We start from the raw sequence: 9240 nt of genomic DNA, 5'->3' as shown, positions 1-9240 counted from the left end.
AGTACTGGGTTTTAATTTTAATGTCTACAATTGTACTCATGGTTCCTCTTATATTTAATTGGGCTCAATCTTAGTACAGAGAGTCAGACTTACATCTTGTCTGTCTTATCAGTGAGGGCCTACCATCTCCAATGAATTCTAGTTGTTTCAGTGAAAGTTGTATTTTTGTAAAGCATTAACAGAAAATATCATGCGATTTACAAGAAAAATATGAAATGATATTAGCAAGAGTAAAGCCATGTTGACTTTGCATAATAGCTATGATGCATGAAATATAATTTTTATAATCTGAAAACTTTACTTTAGACTTCAATTTGAAAAAAAAAGTAGCTTGGTGGAATGCTCTTGTAAATCTAATAAAATTTAAAAGATTTGTATAAGTGAAAGATATGAATACAACTACTATACCAAGAAGCAAGTAACAGCACCATAGTTACACTGTTGTTCTTATTTTAACCAAGTTTAGTTTTAAAGAAAAATTCAGAATCTGTAGTGTAGTTTAATCCTCTAAGCTAACAGTGATAATTTCAACAGAGTTCTACATATTAAAAATCCTTAGATTAGTTTCTCTCAATAATAAAACTTTACACAAAAATTATCTGGAAAGATGAGAGCAGATTTACTCCCAACATCACCATGTGTATGTGGGGGCAGAAGATCTTTACTCACAGAGGCCACAGGAAGCAGCCAGTGCCCCCATTCCAGAACCTCTCTGATGTCACACTTGTCGTCATGGCACTCTGGGTACAAATCCAGAAGAGCCATCTGGTGGCTCTCATTTATTTGAGAGCAGGCGATGAGCCAAGATGGTCTCAAAGGTTTTCTCACCTTCACCCAAAACTCCAGCCAGATATGGCTGGCTTTTGCCAAGCCTTTTGGCATCATTTAATGTGGCAGCACTGGCCACTATGAGTGTCCTCTTTTTCTCCATCCCGTGAGTATCTCATGCAAGTTACTAGACTTCTTACAAAGAGCTAGAAGGGAAAATAGTGATAGTTAAGAGGCAGGAAGTGGAGAAAGAGGATCAGGAAGAGGAAGAAGGATATATAGTCAGAAGCACAGAGATCTAGAGTGCCTGATGCATTTAGGAACTGGTGGGTAATGCTAGTGATATTTGATGGTGTCTTTGGTGTGTTTCTAGCGTAGATATTTAAAACTGTCCTTAAGGAGTGTGAGTCCTATCTCAGGTAGGCCAGGCCTCGTGGGGCACTCTGGGCTGCCCCAGAGTAGAACTTAGTCTGGCTCTGCTTTCAGCTGCCGAGCCTTGGCCCAGAGTGGAGAATGGGCCCTTCCAGTGGCCACTGGGCTCCTCTGTCTCCTCAGTTTCTACAGCCTCATTTGCATGAACATATCAGACCCAGGCATCTTGCACAGAGGTAAGGCCTCAGAACCTGGAGAGGAGGGGGCAGCCCAAGGGCTGAGGCCTATAGGGGTGATTTCTAAAGTGCTCACCCCACCTAGGGCCTCAGAATCCCTTCTCTCAATGTCATCCTTAATTAGGTGCTGGCAATTTATTTCCCAACCAACTGAGGTGTGATAAAACAGAATCCTGGAGGTTTTCCAGTTGCTTTAGAAGACCTAGCAGGCTGGCAAAAGAGGCCAGGCAGGCTCTTCCAAACCTCGCAATTGATACTCTTTCCCATTTCACACATGTCTCCAAGCCCTGATCACTATTCCAAAGGGTGGAGCTCCATAGAGAGCTCTTCTGGCTGGAAACCCCCTTCTCTCTGACTGCCAGCTCATGTGAGTGGTTAGCTTGCTCAACAGGAACCGGGATTCACCTGCCCAACTCCTCCCCACCCTCTTGCTGTCTTGTGATTCTACTGGGCTGCCCCAAGCAGCAGAATGCTCAAAGGGCCTCCTGCCACTACCCAAACTTCTTCCCATGCCAGGCTCTGTGGAGCAGAACCCAGACGCATCCTATGTGGCATATTTGAACAACAAATATTTCCCAATGCCATGGTGTGCCAAATGTCATCTCCACCGCCTGCCCCGAACCTACCACTGTGAAAACTGCAACATCTGTGTGGAGGTGAGTACTCATCCTCCCTGTCCACTCACCAACCCATCCCCAGGCACCTAGCCAGGAGAAGGAACCACCCATCATAAGGGGGCCAGGGCTTGGTATAAGACCATCTTCCCACACTGCTAAAAGTAGGTCTGACACATTGTTGGTCACTTACATATGTCATCGTCTCTGTGTCTGCACCTGTCCTGAGAGACTGGCCTTGCTTGCACAGGTGTGACATGCAAAGGGCATCCCATCCGTGCTGATCTGGTGGAGCCAGGGGGAGGAAAGGCAGTGACTGTCCCATCCCCTGCCTTGCTGATATACCCAAATTTTAGGCCTGCTGCTGCCCTGTTCTGGGAATCTTTGCCTATCCCCCTCTGGGTGTCCCAGTTGGAGGGTTTCCTGGGTTCTCAGTGCTTTTCTCTCATGTGCACCCCTGCATGGGTTTACAAGAGCACAAGGCTGGCTGGGAAAGGCTGTTTCTTTCATCTTCATCCAGTATCGGAGAAAATAGATGCCCAGATTTATACTACATTCTGTTCCAAGTGACACTGGGCAGGTCTTGTCTCTAAAGACCTCAGTCATGGCAGGTGACCTGATGAGCCATGGAGTCCTAACTGTTCTCTAGCAATAGAAATGCTACTTTCTCCCTGGAGATGGGAGCTCAAGTGTAGGCCCACGAGCAGGTGGCCTAGAGGGCTAGTTTGTGGGAGGCCTCAGGATTTGGGGGTGCTGGAAGCCAGGCCAGTAGACCCTCAGTGCTGCCTCCTCTCCTCTAGGAATTCGACCACCACTGCAGGTGGATAAACAACTGTGTGGGCCACCGCAACATCAGGCTCTACCTGCTGCTCCTCCTCTCATTGTGCCTCTACCTGGGTGCTGTGCTAGCTGGCTGTGTGGTATTCCTGGTACACCGGACGCACATACCCTTCATGGACTGAGCCCTGATGTATCCACGCAGTCCCAAGGGCCCACACTGGAACCAGCTCTGGTGGAGGGGAGGGAGGGGTGGTCAGCCAAGGGGCTGGGTAACTGAAGGGGGGGATGACTGGGCGGGGCTATAGGGAGAAGTCAGTTGGGAGGACCTTTGGTGGACCTCTTGAAAGCTAGTGGGGGTGGGGCAGGACATGGCCCGTGGAATTGAGAATCCAGAGTGGGGCGCATGGAGTCGGGGAAGAAGGTTGATCTGGGACAGGAAGGACCACAGTGAAGTGGGTGAGGTTTGGCTTAGGTGTAGTAGACTAATGGTCCAGTCCAGAGAGGAAGAGCTGGTGGGTGGGGACAGTTGGGACCTGAAAAGGAAAGGGGAGGGGTCAATGGAAAGGCGGGGCCAGGGGGGAACTGTCCCCTGGCTTGGCTTCTTAGCCCGAGCACAGCATCATAGTGGCTATACCTTCCGCTGGCTTCCTGCAGCCACTCATCCTGCAGCTGCTCATCAAGGCCAGGTCGGTGAGCACCGCAAGGCGCCCCTATGAGACCCAGGTAAGGGGACCAAATGTGTGTGCCCTGATACCCAGCTGGCCACCTCTGCCCCTAGGCACTCTCTCTGCTTTCTCCACTGCCCTTGGCCCTGATGATGCCCCTGAGTCCTTCCTGACTCACCTCTTAAGATGCAGCTCAGATGTCTCCTCCCCATGGAGCTGGGTGTTCATGCTCCCTCCTGGGTGCATTGCATTGAAAGCCTACTGTGAGCTAGGATGTGTGTTATTTGAGGGATGCAAACAGAGGTGAGTAAGTACTTCATGCCGTCTCGCTGATAAGCAGGTTGCAATCAGAATAACACCAGCTGACACCCAGGAACACTCGAAGAGATGGGGTTGGTCCTGAGTGGTGTAGCAGACAGGAAGAAACTGGGAGTTTGACAAGGCAAGGGCTGTAGGACATGCCACTCTGTGTGACCTTGGATGGTGTGTGCTTTTGGATTGGCAGAAGGCCAGACTGCATTGCCTGTGAGAGACACACCTGTGCACAAAGGCATGGAAACATGGAAGTAGGGTATGAAAACAACAATGGAGAAAGGGATCTAATTCAAGCACAGGGTGGCAATGAGCAATGAGGTTAACCCCATGGGGTGTAGATTAGAAAGGCCCAGAAACTCAACCCTGGTAATTAGTTTGGATGAAGTGCAAACCTGGGAGAAGTGGTAAAATTTCCTCAAAATGTCATGAGGAATAATTTACAAACCATAAAATTTATCCTTTTAGTCTATAGTTCGGGATTTGGACAAATGCATACCATTGAGTACTCTCCACCATGGTCAAGGTTAAACCAGTTTCATTACTCCAGAAAATCCTCTCATCTCTTGTCAATTTCTCTCCCTACATCCTTGTGGGTTTTTGCTTCCCAGAATCATGTATCGGTGTAGTTGTGTGCTTTTCAGTCTGGCTTCATTCATTTAGCACAACACATTTGAGATTCATCTATATTGTTGTTCATATCAGTAGTCTGGTTCCTTTTATTTCTGTGTAGTACTGTATGGATGTCTGTTTCCTTTTATTTCTGTGTAGTACTGTATGGGTGCCCTGCTTAGTGTAATACATTTACCATTTGAAGGATTTTTTACATTGTATCTAGTTTGGGGCAGTAGTTTTTCTTTGTGTGTTTCTTTGTTTTTCTACCAGGAATTGAAACCAAGGATGCTTAATCACTGAGCAGCATTCCAAGCCCCCTCTATTTTTTCTTTTTGAATTTTTTAAAAACATTTTAAGGCAGGATCTCTAAGTTGCTTAGGGCCTCACTAAATTACAGGTGCTAGCTTTAGTCATCCTGTCTCAACCTCCCAAGACCCTGAATGTACAGTTTTGGACAACTGTGCCAGATACTTTGGGGCAGTTCTCAAGAAAGATGCTACAAACTTTGGTGTACAGGCATCTGAACACAAGTTTCCATTTCTGTTCGGAAAAGTTTTAGGGGTGGGTATTGTGAGTTACAAAGTAAACGTAGGTGGAACAACATAAAAGAAACCACCTTATCATTCCTTCTTTCTACCAGCAATGCATGAGGATTCCAGTTGCTAAACTTCCTCACCAACATTTAACACTGTCATTTGTCGGTATTTTGTTTTATTTTCAAATTGTAGCCTGTCCATTCCATGAGTAGTGGTATCTCATTAGGGCTCCAGTCTGTGTTTTCCTAGTGAGTAATGATGATGAGCATATTATCATGTCTTATCAGCCACCAAATGGGTTCTCTATAGTATATTAGGATCCACATTTTGTACATATTCTCTTGCGATTTGTGGTTTCTCATTTCATTTTCTTCATAGTATCATCCAAAGAGCAGGAGTTTTAGTAGTGTTGTTTTTCCAGTAATGGGTATTGAATCAGGGGTGCTCCACCACTGAGTTTCTCCCCCAGTATTACTTGTTGTTTCTCACTCTACATGGAAAATATGTCATCTACAAAAAACAGTTTCATTACTTTCTTTCCAATCTATGGGTCTTTATTGCTTTTCATTTGGGGGTTGAACAGGAATGAGAAGGGTTGTCATGACGGCCTCATGACTCCTTTAGTATGACAACACCTCCTATAAAGGCTCCTTCAGGAAGACTGGTGGGCAGTACCAATGTGGGAGGGGAAAGCTGCAGACCCAGGGACAGCTGAGAAGACAGAGGAGCCTGTGTGCTCAGCATTTCCCATCCTTAGTCACCCTTTCACCACAGCCATATCTGGTCCCCTCCCCCCTGTGACTCCTCTGCTTAGCCCTTACTCCTCAGCCCTGTGGCCTGCCCTCCTCCTCCTCTCTCCAGCTTCAGTTCATCATTTAGTTTGCCTGGAAGCATTTTCCCTTCCCCCATCCTGTGGTTCTTCTAGCTCCAAGTCAGGTCATAGGCCATTGCCCTTCCTCCTCTGCTCTGCTCAGAATGAGGCCCTCCATGTCCACATTGCCCAGTCTCAAGAGACCTAAATGTGGTCTGCACTCCTTTCCATTATCTACAGCACCTGAAATAGGCACTAATTCCATGCTCCAACTTCCAGTCCCTTCCCTACTCCATTCCCTGACGGAAGCTCCTCCTAGAGACATTTGCCTGGTGCTTGGTGGCAAGGAATGTAGGGGAAGAGCACATTTGTCCAAATCGCAGTTCTATAACTGACTTGTGGGAGACCTTGGCTGTGCTACTTACCCCCCTTGTCAATCAGTTTTCACATCTCTGAAACAGGGAAATATGGGTTAATTCACACAAGACACATAGAACAGTGCCTGGTACCAGAAAGTGTCCTACCTGCTGCTATTATTATTACTACCATTCCTTCTGTGGTCAGCTACATGTGTCTCATCTTAAAACACAAGTAACTCCCACCCTTAACATCCTAGGACTCCACTCTACTTGTTGTACGCTCTGTGCCTTATTCCCTGAAAGAGTTGACAGTGCTCACTAGCTCCACCCTTCACTTCCTGGCCCACCTCTGTCCAAACCCTGCCCTTGCTGTCATGAAGATGCTCTCAACTAGGGGCAGAGCCAGCAGACATTCTTGAGACTACTCTTTCTGGATAGGACACAGCCTCTGAAACCAGAAGGAACAGAAATAGCCTTCTTGCATGTCTTAATGCTTAACGCTCTGGGGGTCTCCTCTGCATGTACCTGGGTGCTGTGAGCTAGGTTGCCTATATGGGTCCCTTGATACACTCTCCCTGCACTTCCCTGGCCACTCCCCACCATGCCCAGGGCCTCATGTTGCAGCTGCCCTCTCGACCCTGAGTGTAGGCTGGCCATGCTGTTTGTAATGTGTTTTCAAAACCCAGTGCAGTGACTAGAGTTTATTTATTTATTTTTTGCTACTGAGTATTGCACCCAGGGACACTTTACCACTAAGCTACATCCTCAGTCCCTTCCACATTTTATTTTGAAGCAGAGACTCACTAAGTTGGGGAGGCTCCTCTCTAACTTTTGATCCTCCTGCCTCAGTGTCCTGAGTCACAGGGATTACAGGCATATACAACCACGTCTCCTTTAACTGAGATAATTTTGATGCCCTGAAATATTTCTTCCTGGGGTGTATCTGAGTGGCAGTGCATGTTCTTATGATGTACAAGGCCCTGGGTTCTTCAGTACCCAGTATACAAAAAAAAAAAATTGAATAAATGTGTGAACCAACAAACAAAAGAATCAACATTTGAGATAGAAGAAAAGAGATAAAGGGACAGAGAGAATTCTGATGTCTTGAGTCCCCAAGTTCAGGGGAAGTAAAGAGGCAGCAAGAAATTGGGCAAAAAATGGACAATAAGATACCATTTGATGTTGGTCTGTTGATTGAGACCCAGACTGTGAGCAGGAGCCACAAGAGTGGAGCCAGTGTGAGATGCTGCTCTGGGTATTCTAGAGTTGTTGGATTCTATTCAGGTCTGGTTGTATTCCATGAGTGTGAGAGAGTGGGGGTATTCAAACATTGCTCAGTTCTTAAAAGTTTATTAATTATCATTCCTTTCAGCTTTTTCTATACCATAAGTACCCCAATCCTTAATATATTTTGTTTTGAGATAGGGTCTCACTAAGTTACTGTGGGCCTTGCCAAGTTGTTGAGGCTGGCCTTGAACTTCTGATATCCAGCCTCAGCCTCCCAGTTCACAGTGATTTCAGGCATCTAATATTGCACCTGGAAGGAAACTAATTTCTTTAATGCTGTGAACACCTTAAAGGAGGCAAAACCTCATAGAGCACAATGGTTCCTGTTGCTTTTTGGACGTATTCCAGAGATGTTCTGATGTGAAATCCTCTTTCCTTCTTGTGCACAACAGTGTTGAAGATCAAAGTCTTATTGTGTGGGCCATGAGAATTGGGGGTGGACACAGGTGCTTCTGGGTCACTTGCAATTGTTCCAGAATATTTGCTAGCTAAAGCTCTTGATGTTGGGGTGAGACTCAACCTAGTCTGGGAGCAGAAAGTGGAGAGACTGATGGATGAAGTCATAGGAAAGAGAAAATAGAATAAGAAAGAGTACAAGCTAGTCAGTGTCCATGGGAGGATTTGACATTTTATCATGACCTTTAGTGTTTTGAGTACTAGAGGCCTCAGTCCAGATTTTCCTGGTCCATGTGATTTGTGACTATGAAAACATGATTGAGCATTTCTGCTGCCACTGCCCTCCTAGATAGTGAAAGTCAATGAAGGTACATTTTTAGAAAGAAATCAAGAGGAGAGAAAATAAAGTGGGAGCACGATGGAGACACCATTATTGCATCAGTTGAGCAGAGCAGCACTAGAAATGTCTTAAATGGTATCTGGAAGGACATGGCAGGAGGACCTGTTTGGCCAATGGACATAGAGGAAGGATGTGGCAAAGGGAGGTAAAAGGTGATGAGGGAGCCCTGAGAAGGCAGGAGATGTGAGTGTAGTGTCAGCACTGGTCTGAAGAGAGCTGCCCACAAGTGTGTCCAGGGAAGTCATTCTTTCAGAAGCCTGGGAAGGCTGGAGTCTCTGGGTCACTCTTGGGCTCCCCTGCCCTTGGAATATTGCCACAGGCCTGTGCTGAGCCCTGCATTAACTTACCACCTTAGGGATTGTCACTGGGACATGGCCTTGCCCACTCCTGCTGATTCTGAGCTCCTCTTTCTATCCCCATCTCCCTCCAGCGAGACAATCCCTTTGACCAAGGCTGCTTCACAAATTGTCACATCCAGATGTGTATGCCACTGGGACCCAAGTAAGTTGGTAAACCAGGGGCTGAAGTGGTGGACCCTGGGGCTGGTGAGATGGGGTGAAGCTGGGTCCCTTTCCCTGGTCCCTTAAACTCCCATTCTAAGACCCTGATGCTCCCTGCTCCATTTCTTTGGGGTTTTGTCTATGGCTCTCTGGGAGCCTCTGGGAATTTCATTCTGTCTTGCTCTTGTAGGTTCTTGCTACAAGAAATGGGGGAACAGGGGAACTGCTGCCTGGATGATGCTTCTGGATGAGAGCCCTGAGCTTTATGCTTTCCAAGCTGAGGTGTGAGGGTGGTCAGGGAGAACTGGCCAATGTGGTAGTGACCCCTGGCCCTTGAACTTTTGTTCTGCAGGTACATGACCCAAGCTGTCAGTCTGCAAATAGAGCTGGGGACTGAATGGGAGCCAACAGAGGTATAATTTCCAGCACAACATCCTACACACCTCCCTGCATCCAAGTCTCCAACTCTAGTCCCCTCAAGTAGTGGCCGGTCTGCACCTTTACAGGAGGTGTGAGGAGTAGTGGGTGTGCATTGAAACAGGGGTGTCTGTGGGCTGCACAGCTATTGGGAGAAACCCTTCAGGTTGGG

The 9240-nt window shown here is 46.9% G+C and overlaps 1 pseudogene; it reads left to right on the top strand.

Annotated features, from left to right (window-relative positions):
* Positions 1 to 806: 806 nt before the first annotated feature.
* Positions 807 to 8902, top strand: LOC139706661 (palmitoyltransferase ZDHHC19-like; annotated as a pseudogene).
* Positions 8903 to 9240: the final 338 nt, after the last annotated feature.

The sequence above is a fragment of the Marmota flaviventris genome, chromosome 8 (genome assembly GCF_047511675.1).
Source record: "Marmota flaviventris isolate mMarFla1 chromosome 8, mMarFla1.hap1, whole genome shotgun sequence".
In the NCBI taxonomy this organism is placed as follows: Eukaryota; Metazoa; Chordata; class Mammalia; order Rodentia; family Sciuridae; genus Marmota; species Marmota flaviventris.
The sequence above is the reverse complement of the archived record's forward strand: the minus strand, read 5'-3'. Positions and strand labels throughout refer to the sequence as shown.